Source organism: Neodiprion pinetum, chromosome 6 (assembly GCF_021155775.2).
Source record: "Neodiprion pinetum isolate iyNeoPine1 chromosome 6, iyNeoPine1.2, whole genome shotgun sequence".
In the NCBI taxonomy this organism is placed as follows: domain Eukaryota; kingdom Metazoa; phylum Arthropoda; class Insecta; order Hymenoptera; family Diprionidae; genus Neodiprion; species Neodiprion pinetum.
Window position 1 is genome coordinate 28,705,178 of NC_060237.1, and position 21,353 is coordinate 28,726,530.

Consider the following 21,353-nt stretch of genomic DNA (forward strand, 5'->3'; position numbering starts at 1 on the left):
TTTCTTAAGGAAATATCAAGCTTCCACGCTTTGACGGATCAGGTATGTACTCGGACTGCGAATTTGAGCAATGCCCGGGACGGGATGATCGGCTTGCACGGCGGGCCAAGGTTTGGGATTCTGGAACTCTGGGACTTTGGCCCAGAGACAAGCTAAAGATCGAAATGCGAAGTCCGCCAGGGTTTGGGAAGAAGAGGAGAAGATGAGGTGAGGCAAGGTGGAGGGTACGCGGACTCGAGGTGAGACCGTCTTGGCGGCTGGATGAAAGAGGATCGCCCGCACGTGGGAAAGTGCGAGTTTCGCCCGTGGCCGTGGGGGGTCCCAACCCTCCCCCTTCCCCCACCTCCCTGCTCCCGCTATATTTCTCTCTGCCCCTCTCCGCCCGGTGTCCCCGCAATGCGGAATCGTATTTCTTTGGAGGACCTCGGCGGGTCCGTCGGCTGTCCGACCGTTCGTCGGTTCGTCCAGCCCAATACCGATGCCTCTCTGTTCTCCCTCTCTCCCTTTATACTTCGTTCCTCTTAGTTTTAGCGGTTCTCTATTAATGCGCGAGTATTTGTATCCCGCCAGCTCCGGTTACCGCTGAGCCTCGTCCTCACAACGCGGACCCCGAAACGCCGGAGGAGACGGTCCCCGAACCCTCCGGACCACCGGCGATACGGTAAAAGGATTGCTTTAATTTTTCCGACACCCACGTCAAATACATCACCGACCCAACCGGGGTGTCTGATTGTATATCACCTCCCGATCTCACAGTTACCGATGGAATTGACCTTCCAACTCCTCCGGGCGAGATCTCGGTCACTCCGTGTTCGTCAAGGTGTAAAAACGAATTACCAAATATTCTCACTCCTTTCACGTAGAACATCAACTTCGCCTCCACAAGGAACAGCCGTCTTAATTAGGATGTAGATCATGCGTCGTGATGGAAACACTTTGTTCTTTTACCAGAAAAGCAATCCTCGCATTGAACTCGACACCATCGAAAGAACCATGTGCCAGAAGGTTCCTGTATCACTTGTCTTGCGTGGAAAAGGTAACGGTGTAAAAAAAACATGGTCAGTGCTCGGAAGTGGGGTGAACGGCGCTTGCCACTTGCAAATGAACTCAACTCGTTGATTGTTTAGATAGTGCCAATTTCTGGAGCGAGTGTCGTCCCTGTCTCCGAAGGTGTAGAAAAGGCGAAAGACAACGGAAAGGTGCCGACGCCAGTGGCTAGTAGCTCGTGCACGTCGGAGGTCCTGAATGGAAACGCGGTTCCAGGGAGAGTGAAGCCCCCGGGAGGGCCGTCGGAGGGTCCCATCCTCTCCCGTAGCTCGGGGCCACTTCACCCGCTTCATTCACAAATACCTCACAATGCCCTTAACTAACAGTTTTCGCCGCCTTTGAGGGGATACTAGAATAGAAGTGAATTCCTAACCCTGCAAAAGCGGTTCTTAGTCCTTTCGCGCCGGTTGGCTCGGCGCGGCTATGCGCAGGTCTCGCATGGCACCCTCGGGGTTTTCGCTCTTCGGGTTGGGACCTGCGGCGGGCCCGGAATCGTCGACGATTCTTGGGCCCGACGCTCAGGCGCCACTACGCGTCCTCGCATTCAGCTCCGCAGCCTGCACGTGAACACACGTCGCCCTTACACGGACAGACACAATGCCGAGGGCCATTCGACTATTCTCACCTATATTCCCCGGGTATATAAGGTACGTAGGCTGCTGCTGCCCTTCGCCCGCCTCCCCTTCGCCTCCTCCTGCCATCTTCGCCGCCGATTGTCGGGTCCTCATTCTCCGCCACGCAGCCCCTCCTTAAGATTTGCCAACATTCTTTCACACGCTAAGTGGACGACAATAGGCTTGTTTGGCCTATGATTTAGAGCCGAGCACCGTACAACGCCCCGACAACCTCCTCCCGTGATCCCGCCATTCCATTCCACCCTCCCTCCCCCTCCTGCACTCTTCATCATTTATCTTCAAATACGAAAGCCACCAAAACTGGCGCATCTCTTTTGAACTGTCCTACTCGCTGCTTTCTCAAACCTTCATCTTCTCTCTCTTTATCCTTGTCTCTCTGTCGCTCTTTTTCACTTTCTTTTCCTCTCTTTATTCTCCTGTCACTCCGCCACCTTCTTCTCCTTATCCTCTGATCTGGCATTAGTTTGTATTTAGTTTCACTCCGATTATACCCTCGAAATTCTCCTGACAAAATAGAACAAATGATTTCTGTTCGGGAACGTTATAATTGTTCCACATATCTTCCTACGCAATAGTGTTTTACTTTGAGTAATTTTTCACACTGTCACCTGATCATCATTTACTGAATTTCATACGTGCCTTTACGAGGAACCAATCTTATCCCTAGAGTTTATTATAAATAATGACATATCCGGCGATTGAAGGAGCAGCAGTTCGCGCGAGCTTTTTCGACCTACGACATGGTTTCCATGGTCCCTATTCAAATTCTCCTTCCAGCTTAGGGAATTGAATGTATTCTTTTTTTTTGCAACAGACTATCTTTGAGCAGCTCTATCGGAAAGAATTGCAACCCATTGAGCACGATGCGAAAGTATTCCGAGAGAAGAATTTTTCCGACGTAAAAAAAGGATGATCCCTTGGACCAGCCGACTGCCTGCCCATTGATTCCCACCGTGTAACGTAATCCGTGTGATAATCCTTGCTGCCCGGGTGAATGACAGAGCAAACAACTAGCAGCCAAAGACTCCTGCGCCGGGAGTCGAAACGTTTGGCACGGTTGTCCCCCTAATTAGAGCTTGTCGTCGAAAGCTACCACGGTCCCCGCGCGACGAGGAAAGGTCTCTCTCGAATTCAAGTTAGACGACGCCTGCACGACCACACTAAACAAACACTCGGAGTGCCTGTCCCACAGTCGGCGTCACGGCCCGCCCTCCCGTTTCACGCTTTTTAAACATTGCCGATCGCCGCGCGTAATCGGCAGACAAATTGCGATTTCATGGCTCATCAACCGACGGTGTGCATCCGAAACCATCCGCGCCGACTGTCGGAGAGACGGAACGCAGCTCTCGAGGACCGTGAACCTTGCTACCCGCAAGTGAATCTTTCTCGTCTTTCGCGAATACGCCTCCAGCAACACGTCCAAGGTTTGCCTGCCGAGGGCCAAAAAGGACATTCGGCATCGGGAACACCGAGCTGCGAGCGTTTGTCGAATGGAAGGGTTCGTTTCGGTCGACTCGCTGTTAGCAAGCAGATCGAATGCGTGGGCACGTCCGAGTCGCACGTCGGTTCTCTCAAGCCTTGGTGTACAACGTAGCAAAAACCTCCGAGTCGGGCTAATAGTAATTGTATGCACGGTGACCGTCGGCTTGTACATTGTTCAGACCGCGTGGAATCCGCGAGGCGAGAGAGGCACGGGATTTAGCGGAGATTGCGACTCCTTGCCAATAGGAAGTCATATTTCACGCTCTCTAAGGGAGCCTTCAGCCGAGCACAATTCCGCGCTAAGCCCCGCTTTGTGCCCGGGTGCCGATACACAAGCGTTTCACCTCGCCCTCTGGGAATAGTCGAAGGCTTCGTGACCTACCTGTCCGGTCCGTCCGGTGGTCCCGCTTCCCGTGGGTAGCCCGGGAACGCCGTGGGCGGAGTCGGTTCATCAAAATCGCATCTAGTTAGGACAGCCGAGGATCCTTCCGAGGTGCTTCTCTCGGCGAGAGGATCGTCCATTGTTGCGTGCCGGTCTCAAAGTCACGAGCCGACACCGGCGCGGACGAGGTGCCATCGACACCGGGCCCGCAAGAATCTGCGGATCACTCAAGTGCACTTCCTCTCAAGCCGAGCTATTGTCGAGTCTGTCTCGCAGATCCTAGAGCCGCCGAAAGCTCCGAGGCATTGATCGCGTTTGGGACCGAGTCCAACCGCGACCCCACACGGCGATCGTGAACGGGTGTTCCCCGGCAATGCAGGGGCGTACCGAGATCCCGGCGGGTCCTGTGAATCTCGGTACGCGGTTCGGCGCTGAGGTCATCTCGGCGTCGGCATCGCCGGCGAAGGGGCGAAGCCGTGAAATCACCTCCGGCAAATATTTGGGCCGGCGAAGGTGCCGAAGGAGCCGAGGAGAGCGAGGAAGTCCTCCGAAGGAGCCTAAACCCACGTCAGGCACGAGGCCCCTTAATGAAATTACAGGGAGGCCCCGCCGCCCAATTAGCGTGAGAATGTGGACAACGCAAAGGGGCTCGTTCGCTCGTCCGTGCCTGCCTGCCTACCTGGGTAGCCGACGAGCCTAGCAGCTCCTATCGAGCGATTCCTTCGGCCGCGTTTCGGGGCCCGGCGCGCCGCGCGCTCGCTATTGAGTTGTTGGGCCCGCGGGGGACACATACCGAAACCTCGTGTAACACGATCGGACACGGATGCACACCGTCGTGCAAACAAACAAAACTTCTTCTCTTTCTTCCTCCACCTCGTCCTCCTCTATTCTTCGTGCCCACGGGCCCACGCCGCCGGGAGGAATGAGAAGGACCCGAAGGAGAAGAGGAGGGCCGTCGGGCCCGTCGGGCCACACAGCCGCCGCATCTAGGTGGCCTTCGTAATAATTCAACTCTCAATTTCATCCCGCGACGATAACTGGCTCAGTAATACTTTCGTATCCCGATACATCGGCATGTAATTCCTCGCGGCTTGGACGAAGACACCAAAAATCAATATCAGGATTTTGAGGGCCCGCTATTAGAACCTGATCCGCAACCGATTCACGGATCCGGGTATCACCGGCTATTCGCTCGCGGCGGGAAGGAGGACTGGGACCGAATGCCTGAAGGAGAAAAATACCGGGGAAGGGTGACACCCTGGAACTCGGCGTTATCAAGGCTCTCATCTCAATCCCATTTGAAGTTAAAACTGGGGTGAGCGAGGGGGGGAGGGCAGAGGGATCGAGGACGTGCTGCTATGCCGGGGTGCCGATGCTACCACCTTTCTACCGCCTTCCCACCCCGCTCCGTCCGGCGCTGCAAGTTTGGCTCCGAGGAGAGAGAAGAGAGAAGAGGCCGAGAGTGTAAGGGCCGAGAGAAAGAGAGAGAGAGAGCGAGCGGAGGTCACACAAATATGTTTACTTCAACAAAGCGTCCTACCCCGATGTCCCTCCACCCCTAAAAGCCGGCACTTTGAACGAGGAGGCGTCCATCGTATCTGATTCTCCAAAAATCGGTAAAATCACGATGTTGTCAGCCGAGCAGCGGACGCGCCGGCGGCTTCTCAAAGCTCAAAGGTGGCCCTGCTAAGCAGGCCTCCGTCTTTGGGCAGGCCCTTCTGGGACGAGGAGCTTTCCGTCGCCCACAGCCGCGCTTAGGGCCGCCACTTCGTCTTCCCTCCTGTGCCTTCCAAGGACCAAGACAACCGAGGGACACGGATAGTTGGGTCGACTCCGCGCCGCGGGGGGCCTGCCTTGGTCTAATATAGGAATCAGCCAGCGAGGTGACAATATTTCCCACCGCCGGTAACACCCGACCTTTTGTCAAAAGACTCGCGTTATAATAACTTCTCGCACTCTCGTTTGCCCCGTGCAGAAGGTCGTAAAACCGTTGTCTTAACTTCACCGCGGTTACATGGGTATAAGGTGCCGTAGATTCTCTGATGAACCTTGTCAGTGATGCGACTGCTGGTTCTTTTCTCCTACCGTACGTAATTCGTTTTCGGAGAGAGCGAAAGTTGAAACATAACGGAAGATGGTACGAAGAAACGAACCGTACGACTTATCTCTACAACCATAAGGCAACAACGTTTCACGTCGGCTCGACATCGAAAAAGTGCCGCAGCTGTCGTAAATCGATATTAATTCCATCGTATCACGGGTCGATCTGAATCGCGGTTTCGATTTTTTACTTTTCGTAATACGATCGGCTCACTTGCTGTTTGGCAGAAATTTAAAATATGAGTGTTGCGTAGGATGAATGAAAGGCCAAGTGATATTATTTCGATACGGTACAAAGAGGATAGGGAAGCCGATAGGATCGTTCGATCATTCTCAATTCACCACGAGATTCATGAGTGGGAAACCAATGCAGACCTGAGAGCAATAGAGAAGCAGAAGAAACTGAACGGAGGAGGAAAAGAAGACGTGAAACTCCAGCTCTCGTATATTTACCCCATAGTCGAGTGTTTCACAACATTGTCAAGAATGGTAACGCCCTGCAGCCTGAAACCGCCACTTGGTGGTTTGACCAAGACGTCGTTCAACTGCAAAACCACGATCTCCTCACAAATCAAGCTCCCCTTATGCGCCCTCAATTTTCCTCGCTTCTCAGCTCCTTACTCGAAAAGCTCTTCAGGTAGCAAAAGGAAAACTCCCGTCTCGGGGTAGAAAATCGCAAGCACCCTCACTGCCGTGACGAGATAATTCAATAATCGCGCGTCGGCATCCATTCAGCTACCAGGGTCCGTGCTCCGAAGCCAAGAGGACGCGGGACGCTGGACGGCGGAGGCGGGTTGCGGTCTGGGTCAGAATCTGGTGTCGCGTTACTCTCGAGACCACAAAGGATTCTTATCTCCTGTATCGCCCAACTTGTTAACATACCTAACCTAGTCTAACCGCACCTAGTCCGGCCCTAGCTGTGCCGGCGAAGCGGCGGTGGAAATTGGAAGAGTGCCTGGCGTTATCTCAGGAGGAGTTGTAGGCTTACCGCCGCCACCGCTCGAGACGTCTCAATCCAATACTATCCTTCCAAGTCCCATTCAGCGGCGATCCTTTCCTGCTCCGGATCTTCGACTCATGTTCGCGCGTTCCACCCGACGCCGTTTGGCCGAGTCGTTTCGTCAAAAATTGTGCGCCGCATACGCTCCCGGAGATATGTATCTCCTAATGCACCACGCGAAAGAATGACGTCTGCGCATGAATATGCAGGCTCCACTTCGAATCTTTAAAACCTGATGCCCCGGGCCACTCAATGGCTCCACACCGCGGCTCGAGGCTCTCATCGTGAAAGCTATCAACGCGAAAACCAAGGTATTTGCCGCCTCCTTCAACTGTCTATTAGTACTGAAATCCGCGATTAATGGCTCCTGAAAGCGCGGGCTTCTGGATGAAGTCGTTGCGGATTGAAAAACGGTATTTCAACATTTTTTGCAGCTACTTGAAAGTGCCCACCAAATCTGTTGCGGTGGAACTAACTTGAGAATCCTTCGAAAATATAACCACTATCAGCTCGGACGATGACTAAATTTTAGTTTACATTCTGCCGCGCAGATTTCTTGACGTGGAACATGAAGCGGCGATAAATTTCGATAAGATATGCCCCAATTACGAAAATGACTCATCAAGTAATTGTGCGTAAAACAAAGCACCAGCGCAGAGATGGTTTCAGGACGATAGCCGAAGTTAGGGTGCTTTTAAGATTCGAGGCACACACAAGACCCCTGCCAGCTACTCTCTGGTTAAAACTAGCCCGGGGCGAGCTTGGAGGAATTTAGATAACGCATACTTTCCCATGCTGTCCACCGCGATCACTCGACAAATTTACTACATCCCTCGAGGAATTTGGGCAAATGGTCGTTTGTGAAAAGTTGAACGTGCCGAATAAGAAATCGACCTTGTACCCGGTGCCATGCGTTAAACTGCGATTTGACAACATTCCAGTTGGACGAGAAGGGGGATGGAAATAATTTCAAGACCTAATTTGATCCCTTACGTCCTGGAGAGAGAGAGAAAGAGAGAGATTACGAAAAGTGGAGGACACTGAAATGAATGATGGACTTCTGATGGGGATGTGATTTATTTTTCTCGTCGTCTTTTTCATAATCTACATAACACACGCATAAATATTGGAGATTTTCGTCCAATTCCATCGACCCAGTGTAGGGTCGTTTACCTGTCACAATGGATGAGGAACGGCTACCTGCATGGGAGCTGAAAAAAATTCTTGCCACATCCCGACCACCACGTTTGCGTTCAGATTCTAATCTCCGTGTGATATTGTCGGGAGCGTGAACCCAGCGAGGCAACAAGTGGTTGGTTCGACGTTCGGCCCTCATTCCCTTTTCTCTGCTCCTAACATACCGCAACATGCCTCATGTTCATGCGTGTTCCGTTGCTCATTGGCCGGCGTTCATCCTCCAGAAAACATGATTCTGGTTCTGCTAAAAAGGTGACGCTCCTGGAATATATTATTTTTAAGAAATTTATTTTCTTGCGAAAATTACTACTGTAAAATGTTTAAGCCTCTCGATACACTCATATTTGGGTACTCACATTTGTTTGCAAGGTGCGTGTAACAAAAATTAAAACTCCCCCAAGAATGAAAGAAAAAGTTTAATCGGTAAAGGTAAACATCGTAAAATTCCCGGCGCACTAAATAAGTTTGAAATAATACTTAAATATCGAATCGACAAGCTCTTACCAATATATTGGCAGATTTTAACCGTTACATGGTGATTGTTTTCTTCCATGATTCGTTGGGTTGCTATTGAATTACGTTCAAAATCTATCAGAAAAAACAAGAAAAGTTTTCAAACATTACTTTCTAACTTGACCATAAGTTTTTAAAAACCGTACCTTCGTCGACCGTTATTTACTCCCGAAATTCGTTGATTAAAAATTCAAATTTCTACTTGGTCAACCTCAAAGATCGTGAGTGGTAGGAAAGAGTCCCCACGGTGTAAGGCGAGCCAACTAAAGTATCCAGGATGAGCCAACTGACCGGTAAAGCAGGGATATTCTTGAGCGTTAAACGTCGAGAAATCTTGTGTTGAAAATTTCCCATACATCGAAGGATCGTCATCGATCGGATACTAATATTTCAAGCGGAATTACCTCGGTGCTCGACTAGTCAGCTTCTTCAGCAGGTAGTTAAGATCGGCAACATAGTCCCGGGAGCAGCGGCAGCAAGCAAGGGATTCAGTGCGGCTGTAGATCACTAAGAACCGCATATAAATTAGATTCGCGATAATGTAATAAATTGGCTGGATATACGCCCGTGTCCTTACTGTCAACCCGACGCGATATTTTACGTACCGAATTGCTTGGCGAACCAACGGGATTGTCCGAATATAAAATCGGTCTTCCTTCTCTTCTCGTTTCAACATTTTTTTTCTGCTTTTTTTTACACGCATCGTTTTTGCAGCCGGCTCTTCGATCCAGCTCACGCGCACAAAGCGCATCTCGGATTACTGCACCGCGGCAATTTTCATAGATTTTACGTGCTAATGTTATCGGTATCCATTGCTAACTGACCATTAATTATTGTCTAGTCTCCACTATTCTCTATTTTCCAACTTGAAACCTTAATTTCTGAGTGATCGGCGTCGATTTCAGATTATCATAATAAACTCATCGAGTTTCAGGTAAGCGGAATCCGGATATTCATTGGCGTTATTGAATTTTCGGCGCTGGTTTTGGCAATTCCTAATTTGTTCATGGGAAATAATGACAAAGTATTTGGATACCAACAACGCTGCTCTACGTGTTATTGTCAGCTCGTACCGCGTCGCAGTATTACAGCGAATGGCGCGGGTGTTTAGTCACCGAGTGAAGATACATAGCCAACTTGCACGTTCATTCTCCCGCGGCAGGGTCCGACGTGGGGTCCGTCGTGTCTTTGCAGCGCGAGTTTACGGGCAATAAAAATATTAGTAGGTGATCTTCTTCTGGCCCTCTCGCAGCCATGACGAGCGAAGGTGGTCTCATTGTCCCCGTTTCAGAGTCGAGATCTCGTCTCCGTTCCCCGGCCGCAAACGCCGCGGCCACCCGGCGACGAAATTATTATTTTGCCTCTTGGCCCTATGATATATACACATATTTCACATTTTACGATTTGTGGAATGTTTTCGTGCCTCTTACAACTTGCCTTTATTCCCCGCTCGTCTATGTACCCACGTGTCGATGGAGTGGAATTCGATAGAAGACTCGAGAAACTCAAGTTTTGTGACAAAGGAACCTTGTCCACGTTCGAAGACGAGAAGTGGACGGATTTTCAGATGAAATTGACCGTGCAGGATCGCGTCTAAGGAGATGTCGAGTAATTAGAAATTTGAGGTGAAATCTTGCAGGCAGTGAAACCAAAGTAAAAACACTTGGGAACCAATTCGAAAGCCGGTGCAAGAATGACGAGTATAGTAACGATGGATTTCACATCTCGATTCGGGATGAACGCGTGATGACGTTGGCCGAGACCAAGGGCGATTTTGGAGTTCGCAGACGGCCACCCAGGTGGAACGTCAGGATTCGCGTCTCCGCGTATGAACGCCTGGAGCGGCAGTCTAGCAAGCTGTTCTAGAGTGAAATTAAATCGGTAATCTTCGGAGATTTTGTCAAGTTCACGAAGGATTACTAAATCCGACGCTTACCCGCCGCAACGTGGCGTTATTTTTGTTATCATTTACTCTCTCATGCTCCGCACACTATGTTCGATTGTTCAATTCTTCTCTGCACAGAGCTGCCCTCTCGCAGAACTCGGGTCGATGATCGATGGCTGCGTATCATAACACGCACTGTTTGTCGTACTGTTGATGAAGAAACTTATACGAGTTGTTATTTTGTCAGCCTGCATTCCGGACAAATGGCCTCACCGATTTAGATGATACAATCACGCTTATAAGCAGTCCAAGCTTAATTTCACGGAATTTTCCGTACTCATTAGATCTGCATGTTTGTGGTTTCAAACATTTCGTTACCTCAATTCTCAGAAACAAAGATGACTTCAACGACGATGCTTGTGTCCAGTGCATTACAAAGACTATTTCCATTTACCAAGAAAATTAAAAATGGATCGGATGAGAATATACCGAAAGCCATGATCCATTGTTCGACGAGTCATTCGTAGCAGAAATTTATGCCGCATGCCTCGCATGTTTCCACACTTTTGAACTTCGCAGAGGATGGAAACCTGCTGGTACCGCAAAGTTAATTCGAAAATCGTTCTCTACTAGAAAAAAAATCGAATCCAGAGACCTGTGAAATTCATGTACTTTGAAACTTGACTACCTGATGTACGTATATAAACTATAAACCATGGATCTTCAAAAATGAACCACCAGCATCGATCGCTTCGGCGATGAATAATGTGATCAAGTCACGATTTGAAGCTCCACCTCGCTAGCGCTCGGAAAGTCAATGAAACTCGGTAGGGTCCAGAAGTAAGGTTGGGACCGAAGTTTGTCGACTGAACGGGTTATTCGGAGCAACGCGTTGGCCGGAGCAGTTCTTCCTCCGGGGTCCGGCTTCTAGTTATGCGATTATGGTAATCTTTGAGGGTATTATTGGGGCGGTACCGCGTTCCCGCCACCGTCTTGGTATGTCGGTTCCGGGCGGCCGCGGCCGCAAGACAAAAGAGGTCACGGGTTCGAGTACCGGAACGCAGGACTACCGGGGCCGCCATAACGCGACCAAGCCGAGGAAATGCCCGGTTCCACTGATCTCCCGATATTCAAATTCGCCACTGGATGGAATGCGCGGCAAGCTGTTCTCCCCGAGATACACCGACCAGAATTTACAAGAGACTCGAATTTGAATTTTCGCAACGAAGAAGCCAAGCGGTTTTTATTCTGCCTCGACGAAATTTAGTGCGGAATCTTTCCAGGCACGGTAACAGATCGGGCCCCACAGAAGGTACGAATCAAGTTTCGCTAAAAAAATTTTATCGAGTATCAGGTACAGGGAAAATGAGATCCTCTTATTTGAAAGCAAATGACAGGCTTGAGGTATCTATTTTTTAGGGGTTGAGAGCGAAGCTTAGGCGACATTTATTCCGAAGGCATAAATGCGCACTAGGTCTTCCTTACCAGTTTCCCGTGCGCTAATGAAATATTTACTCCGTGAGTTAGAGAACAAGTTCTTAGTCTCAACGAAGCGTTGCAACGCGGCCGCAACCGGTCGACGACTTACGCAGGAGGTGACGTATAACGCTCTACGTCTTGCGATACAGGGATTCTAAATACGATCTAGGAGATAAATTTCCACGCGGTGACTGCGCTCCAGGACAATTTTAATTTTGGTCCATTGCTGATCCGTGGCGAGAGCCGAGCACCGAGTCCGCTTAATCGACCCTCAACGATCAGCAGTGAAACTGGATTAGCATTATACCGGCATTGTGGAGGCTCGAAAACGGCACGTCCACCGAGTTTACGGTGCATAAATACTTTTGTAACGACTCCAACTTTGAAACGCGGCTGATTCTCTCTTGTCCAGTGAATTGCGATATCTGCACCAGCTTAGCTGCATACGTGGCTTCGGATCGGTTTCTGCACACCACCTTTCTCCGAATCATTTTTCTAACGGCACTCCGGGTGCGTAAAAGATGAATTTCACCGGGCTGGTCGGCGGAGTGGATTTCGATTTTATAGAAAGTACGCGGGCCACTCAAATCCGGGAATGATTGCGACGCGTGCACCGCACCGCCGTATATCTTATCAGCCTACACACGATCGGCGGTAGAAATCGCCGGTTACCGGATCCGAGGACGCGCCGCTGCAAAATCTGCCGTTTTACGACGCAGAACTTGACGCAGATGCAACACTTAAAACACGCGTGTCGTTTCAATTCCCGGACAAAACGAACCGCCTCTCGCCGTTCCGAGGCCCTTTGCCCCCCTCGCGATAGGTCCGAGATCGGCTTCAAGGGCATGAGACTTGTGACGGGCTAATAACCTCCTACCGATCAGATAGTAAAAGTTTTATCGTTGTTTTCCACCGCGCTTATCCACCCACGCAAAGCCGTGTCCTGCACGAGTTGCGCAACGCCCGCTGCCGATCGTCGATCGGTATCGTTGCACGTATGTCGATCGGGTCAGGAATCTGTTTCGGATTGAGGATCAGGTGACTCCCTTTCGTGACCGGCGTCGTCAGGACGTGTTTTTAATTTCGAGCAGGGTAGGCGGTGAATTTATGTCCGAAGGGTCGAAGTCCACGATCCGGAATGGCCAATGACGATATTCGAAATTGGAGTTGACCTCTGCCGGAGCGAAGCTGTCGCGGGATTGACTCTTAGTTGGAGCTGAGAGCTCGTAAAAGCGATCCTTGACTTTTAGTAACAATAACTTACCGCGGTCTCGCACGGCACAGTGTCTGGTGGACTCTTGGTTCTCGCGGAACGCGGGTACAGCGGCGGTGAACAAAGAGGTCGAACGATCGAGGAGACATAGGCAGGAGATAATTACGGCCTCCAAGCATGGACCGTCGGATGCTGCAGGGGCAGAGTTGGTACATTGTCGGACCGAGACCGCCTAAGATCTACGCCGTGGGTTTACGCGCCTTCTCGGAAGCCAGTTTCGTTTTTGTGGTCTACCCCTTTCCCTTCATCCCTCTCGAGTCATGCCATCCATCGGCGCCGCAGTCACCTCTTCTTCCACGGATTGCCTCCCGGTGACAAATAAACTCGACCAGGTGCGTTATTAGCGCGGTTTGAAATTCTCAACTCTCTCCAGTAGTACCGTCGCAGGTGCAGGTATCAAGTGCCCTGCACCGTGCTCTCGACGCTGAAACAGCGTGCGTATCAATCTTCGCAGCTCGTCGCAGATTACCAAAGCGACCGTCCCTTGATCGACCGAATCTTACCGCGGTGCGGAATTTCCATGGATCCTCGTGTAGATTCGGGGCAAACATCTACTCCGGTTCTACCGGCTGATTGGTATTCCATGAAGGCCTCGAGAGAGGGTCCTCATCATCTTAGATTTATGGTCAAAAATTTGCCCGGCATTTTCATTTTTATAATCACTCCCGAAAGGTTGGGCCCATCGACGATGCGGGAACTGGTTATCCAGGTTCTGCAACGCTGCTGGAGCAACGCTCGAAGTCTTTTTACCCATCGTGATCTTCAAGCCGGAAGAATTTTTTTTTTTAATGTCTTTACCGGAGGTCAGTCGGAATAAGACTCAGCACCTCCAAAGTCGGGCTTACATACTAGAGGTCTGGGAGCTAGCTGTTTGGAAAGTAAGCATAAACGGTCACGTTGAGTACGTTGCTGACGACGCGAGAACACGGCTGCAGCCGATCTCGTCAGGTGGTCAAGAACGAAGCGGATAATCCATGTGATGGGAACATGCCGATGCACGAGTACGGGTTGAATCGGTGAGTAAAAGTGATCGATAAATAGGTTAATGTCGGACTCGCAGGTTCTCTTCAAGGCATGGATAAATCACAATGAAGCGCAAGTTTGATCTTGCAGTAACGCCAAGTAGCCAAGGCTCAATGACACTTGGCTGGAGGTATTCAGAAGATTGACTTTTATCTCCGGCTTAGGGTCGGCCATGGAACAATGACGTCACGTGACTACATTCCATTCATCCACTGTGAGCCTGACAATACAACGGCTCTCTAGAGCATATGGATACGCTTTACATACTTTGTCGCGATGGTAAATGGAACCAGTCTCACGGTGCGCGCATGGTACAGGCATCCGTGGCAAGAAATGAGTAATTACATCACAGCTCGTAATCTCAGATTAAACATTGCCCAATGATCGAGATAACCTCGACCAGTCATGTTCATATAGTTGCAGGTTCAATGTTTGGTTCCAGTTAGGAGAACTTGGTACCCAGAGAGAAATCAGCAACTCTTATCGCCTCATCACTTGACCGATTGAAAAGACTGCAGAAACTCCCAGTATCACAATCTAATCGCAAGTGAGCGGTAATTACAACTTGATCACGTATCGTTGATCACAACTTGAAGGTGTGTATGATAATACGTTGTTGGTGAAACCTGAACGTCAACAGTGCGAATCTAATCTCATCGTCAGATAGTTGGGGCTACACCTCCGCTAACCAGGACTGGGTATTCCCTGGCCCAATGCACGACTCTTGTCGTGAGACACCATCAAATCTGAATATTTCCACTCCTTCACTGTTTATCGCAGGTTAAACAATATTCTGTTTGCGGTGGAGCAACGCGGCTGATAAGCATTGAGTTGAGGAGAAAAAATAAAAGAGTTCATCGCAGGTGCTGTCGTTCTCCTTCACGCCGTTGTTATGAGCAGTGCTCGACTCCTCGCACAAAGCAGAATGCTGACCGTGTATAATAGTGACGCTGCAGTCTCCCGAAGGAACGGTATTTCGAGACCGAAGTGTCGACTCCTCTCGAATGTCAATAACGCTGCTTGCTTCACAGGAAGCAGAGTCTCGTTCCTAATCTTCGATAACCTGCGTACATTCGCCACGAGCTGTGTCACCGATAATATCCATTGCAGTATCAATCAGCTATCGGTACCGCTGACGAATGGTCGTCGCCGATGGGTCGCAGTCGGTGGTTTCAACGATCCCAGAAATTTCGGTAACCAAATCTATGTCCGATCGATGTGCGGGTTACTGTATACTGAAATCCATCAACATTGTTTGTCTAATTTCGATGCATTGGTGCTCGGTGTTAATTTGTCCTAACCCACTCGAAGAATCGATATTGTTGAACATTTTTTTAACCTCGCTTTGCGCCTTTTCAGTTCGTCGCGCGTTCATAGATCTGATTTTGCATCAGCTTGGTCGTGCCCCAGGCACCTACCAAGCTTCGTTCACCACCGTGAAATTCTTCGCTCAACACCTCGCGTGGATTCCATCGCAGCCAGCTGTGTCTCAATTACTGAGAGCCCGTCTGCACAGACCCCACAAACGCATCGCATCCGTACAATCACTGCAGGTTGACAGGCGCGTCGTTTGGCCGAGAAAAGTAGCGTAGGAAGTGCACAATGCTGCGGTGGGATGAAAATTAAGGATCGAGTCGAAGATCAGAGGTCTGACTGTAAATTATGACAGAAAAGTTTTGAAGCGGCGATGATGTAGTGCGCAGAAGACGACGAGTCACCTCCAGCGATTCATTCCAATGCCTACGAATGTAATACCTGCTGGCTTCTATCATAGCCTTGACGATGAAAACCGGCGGATGGACGAATTCACGGCGTTTATTGACCACCGGAGCATGGGGCCGCGGGTCCGGCAATCCAGGTGTCAGGATATATCAGAAATGACGTCATTCACTTGGCGGCAAACACGTGTAGCCACCTAGTCTAGCCGGCTCGCCAAGTCCCGGGGCTATCCTGACAGTTCTTTGCTCGCGAAAACCGCTGATCACTCGGTGAGTCATCGGGCAGCAGCAGCAGCAGCAGCAGCAACACAGCCCAGAACGGCAACTCTCGAAAGAAACTACCATAGGTCGAAAATTTATTTATCTAATCGCGAGCGTCGTTAACACGTTTTATGTGTTACCTGTCGAAATTTATTCGGCCAGGCATCTGTTCCGCTCAGTAATTGACGCGTTGCTCTGCAGGGTTATTCGGGATTTGCGAACCAGCAATAAAAACCACTGCGTGTCATATTACAGCCGCTACGTTGAGACCATTAACGGATCCCTCAGATTAGAGAAAGCTGCTGCAGTACCGTACACATGGTGTTCACGATGCACGGAAACGATCGAAACTTCTCTGCATGGAAATTGCGCTGTGACAGTCTTTGTCTTTCCGGCTATGTATTCTCGGCGGTTCGTCGGAGCGAATCTTTCATCGGTACAAGAGCCTCTCTATACTGTATACATCCACTTTTGCTATTGAACTTTTTTGTCACCGATGCCTTCGGGGCACGGTAAACAGCTGAAACGCGCCGCACTAGATTGCTAATTAAGAACAGGTATACGAGCAGCGCGTCGAGCTTGCGCAAGACCTTCTCGTTCGGCGTGCCTGTAATACCGTAGCTCGACCAAGTCTTTCCACTCGCTAGCGTAGTGGGTACCGATTGATAAATTCTATCAATGATTCATGAGTAGAAAACGTGCTCCCATTCATTTGCTCGTTAGGGTTAAGCGAGTGGAGGAGGAGGAGGCTCGAAAGGGCGGAAACCTAGGTGGTAGACGGGATCGACTAACGGTTAAGAAAAAACTCATCCTCCTAGTGCAATAATTACCGATCAGTCTTCAATCACGACTTCGTTTTCACTTTCGCGGCGTGAATTGAGGCTCAAGAATGAATTCGGAGTGCGAAGATTGCTCGGTGTGAAATTGCGAGACAACAATGAACACGCGAGGGGAACAGAGAGCCAATGTGTGGGCGTTCGGAGATGTGGGCCAGTTGGGCCAGCCGCGTGAACCCAACAGCACCACCACCGGCATGATAGCCACTGCATTGGATTCACGGTGCATAATCTGTGACTCTCACACGCGTCATACGTTCTCCATTGCAGTTTTTTACGGAATGTGCAGTCGTCCTTGCTCTTGACGAATCACAGAGTTTGATAGCCATTGAGTTATGCAAGTTTCCACGTGGAGTCGAAAAAGGAGGTCTTTTCCCCCGATTATGACGCTTATATTACTCCGTATTCTCTTCGGGATCACAGATCTTGATTATGTCGTATACGTTGTATTCGCGAAATTGAGATTGACCTCCTCTGACGCATTGAATGAGGAAAGAAACTTTCCGCGTTCTTCGACTGCCTGTGTAATGCATTTCGCGGTGCACTCTCTCCGGTGATTCACATCGTCTATTAACCCACGTGTTTTCGATACCGCTGCAGACACGGTATAAACTGTCGTTTGACCGCTTAAGAGCAACGTTTAATGTGCCCGCGTGGGTTTCGCATTGTACAGCGGCAAGTATAAACAACGATCGAGAATCCGCGGACGGATTTCCTTCCGCTCTTCCGGTCGTGTGTATTTTCATTTCAGTCTCGCAGCTGCGGCTGGAGGACTTCGGTAATTATCACCGTAAGCACTCGCGGACCGGGATTGGCAGAAGCTTAATTCGTCGGGATCCGCAGGAACTGAGCGTCATATGGGCTTAAGGAGACGTCCTGGATGCGTGGGCTTTCAGACAGGAGGTGAAGATGGTCTATGGCGAGATATGTGGAACACACCCGGTCCCACCGTCCGTGGAAGAGGAACTCCGGCTGGCTAACTCGAACGAACGTGGGCCGCGAATTTCCGAACCCTTTCGTCATCGACCCTTTTAGAATCGCATATCTCTACCCCGACCAAGCCTTATTTACAAAGATTCGGAATTCGACGGGGCTGGTTCGATGTGTTTGTCGTTGAACAGACGCGCATATTTTTCATTCTAATTTCTAGACGTCAGCTTTTGGGGACGGGATTTGGATTCGTAAAGTCATGTATAAGGAAATATCAGCACCACGAAATTGCAAGAGTTACACAAGGAAACGATCAAATTGTTTGAAACGTCCGGCGAATAATTAATTGTTCAGGAAAATGGAATTCCATTAACCTTTGAGAATGTCAGTCAGGACCGGACGGTAATAATTAACAAAATTATTTTTAAATATTCCGATAACGATCTTTTGCGTCGTTATGGGAAGCTTGAATTTGGGAATTCCCGACCGCCAGTTATAAATTGCATAAAACTGGTTATATTTAGGTACATACAAGGAAATAATTTCTGTCGAGACGCGAACCGTCTTGATTAAAATTCTATTGCAGCATTATGCGCAGCATCCGTTTGCGCGTGATTCATCTCTCGGTACACCCACACACCTGTCGTTCTTACAGTCATTGGGCCTTGCCCTTTGAGGCAAACGGTCAATTAACACGTCACCGTGCCGGCCATCCACGCTCGCGACGTCATCGATTTCGATAATCGAGTCACGGCTATGAAGATCCGCCAACAAAGCCCGCGAGCTGAGGAGCCAACGCCCCAGTACGAAAGGAAAGCCTGCGCTTAGCGTGGGCGAGGATGAAAGTTGCAGCGACAAATGCAGCCGCGTTCGAAAGAAATGGTACATACCTACAGTGCGATGCACGTGGTGTACTGGGTCCATTGAATGATCTGCACCTGTTCCCTGCACCCACCGGAAGTTCAGCAGACAACAGAAGAGGAGTTGAACCTACCGGGCGAGTCGAGTTGCCCGCGATAAGAGAACCTGCTGAATAATTGCGAAGGAATTTGCAATCTGCACTAGTGTCCTGCGGTATCATTCGGAAGATCGGGATCAAGTGGCGGACGTGTTCCCTTGGTGCCCCTGGATCTTGTCGGCAAGAAAGCCGCTGCGAGTTTACCCGCCTGCCCACAATGCCACGGGCTAAGAGTAATACGCAAATGGACTGCAGCGCGCGATATCCAATATGTTTATCGATTTCCAACTGACGTTGGAAATATTTTTATCAGACGCGTTCAGTGCGGTTCGTAAATCTCCTTTGCAAACTGGTACGCACCACACCTCAGAAGTTGTAAGTAAATTTCTCTTACCGGTGAAAACGAACACGTATAATTTACTCCTCCATCATTCCGGGGGCTTTTGTCCTATCCGACCTAGGTTATTTGATATTCGTGCTGAACTTATCGCCAAGAAAAATGATGGAACCGCTTGTTTCAAGTGAGACAATTGTTACGCGTCGTCACTCTCTAGCTTTGTGTAAGTGTTCAAGTTTCAGGGTGCAAAACAGTGGATTTGACTTTCAGCCACTGTTGTTTAATTGGACACTACTGAAATGTCGAATGGATAAAACATCGATTTGCCACTGAATCAAGCGACGTGATTACATGTGGTGACATTTCACTGGCTCTGGTGGTACTATATTATTACTTACTCTCGGTCAGTGACAATTCGCTGATAAATGTTGAAGCGTGAGGAGAAGAAAAAAATCTATGAAGTATGTACCTATAATTCAACGCGTGTTTATGCAGAGTTGGCAAGTCAATTTGAAAGTCTTATGGTGAACTGAAAGGGAAACGAGTGGACGCGGTCGCAGTTCGTTGGACAGGGTTCAGGCCTATTGAATCCGTGCGTTCCTTTTCCTCGGTGCAAACATATATATATATACACACATACATATGCCCTGATAGAGGCGCACACGTGGGAGTGCAGCGGCAGAAGTAGGTGCATAACGATAACTTATGAAGCTGTAATATCTCGTCGGGGATGTAACTAGCCGAGAACTACTACCGCGGGGCTTGTAAGGGGCAGAGCTGTTCGTGCTGATAGGAACGGGTAGGTGCCCATTATTCCCGGGCTCGACAATAAATTAATTGATTGATATTAAATCAGCGGCGCGGAGCGAGTTGGGCTTGGAAATCTGTTATTATCGATAGTCAGCGTCTGGTATCTGGTCAGTCGGCGTTACGTCATGTGCACTCGCATGCGTAATGGGCGTGCGGGTGCGCGCGTGTGAACACGCGTGCAGAGCGTTAACGCTTACATGCGTCTCTGAACGTACGAAGAACGCTGCGTGGCTGCAGATATCTGGACCCCGAGGAGCTCCAGGAGGAGTGGTGAGCGTCTTAATTTATTACCGGCTATTTATCATCTCGTGGGAACGAGTCATTTTTCCTTATTTCATTTTTTTGGTCTTATTTTTCTTCGTCTTCTTCTTCTTCTTCTTCTTTTCGATATCTCTTATTCTCACAGCTGATCGGGCGCCGCGTCGATCGCTGTTATTACACCGCGTCGATGTATCGACAGACGGCGTTACACGCACCTGACCAGCGCAACACAAGTTCTCTGTGATTAACGCCCGCACGAGTTGAATCGGGTGAAATTAAGTCGCCGTAAATTATGCCCAGAAACGTTTTGTCCGCCGGTTGCACGAGTGCCTGTATAATGCAGCGACTGCGGGGATACAAGAGCGTGTTTATTCTTCAATTAGAAAAATTACCATATCCAACACTTTACCCAGTGATTATTCATGCAAACAAACAACGATGCGAAAAAACGACACTAGACATAACTGAGTTGTGTCTTCGTGCGCGAAATTCTCACGCGCGTTTGGCTTTTCGATGGATTAGCTGAGAGCTCGCGACGCTTTTTTCTCCGTCTACGTCTCGTCGATCCGAGCTGCGAATCTTTGCGAGGGGTGTTGCTCAGCACGCGACACGGCGTAAAACGATGAGCTAGAGTCTCGGCGATTCGATGCCGAGTGTATAAAAATGAGGCGAGCTACAGGGAATGGTCAGCGGTCGTAGATGGAATCGTTTCGATACAGCCAAGGCATAGAGGGCGAGGAGCTGCGAGCTGCAGAGCGTTCAAAAGCGTCTGGCTACAAGATCAATGAATGTCGTTAATGCATGTTAGATGTTAACGGCAATGACGTCCCTCCTGCCAGCAGGTTAACGAGGTAGGGTGGGCGTCCAGGAGCCGAGACCACGGAGCCCTCGCTTATCCGGCGTGTCGTCCTCGCGACCGGCCCGAAGCTGTTAGGTCGTTCAGCGCTTTTACATACCGAAGCTCACCGGGACCCGTAATTTACATATCTCTCTATCAAAGCTGGCTCAACGCTTCGCCCCGCGTCCTTTCTCGGGCTTGCAGGGGTTCACAGTTCGAGTGGTCGTCAAAAATCGGTCGGATGGACCGTCTCGAGTTCTCGTTTAGCCGAAGGAGGAAAATACATGTTTGCGAATTACAGCTTTTGCGAACATATACCTTGGTCAGAAGAGGTTCTGAATCGTTGGACGGAACTCGATGCAGGTGGTTTCAAGTCACGATTAATCGC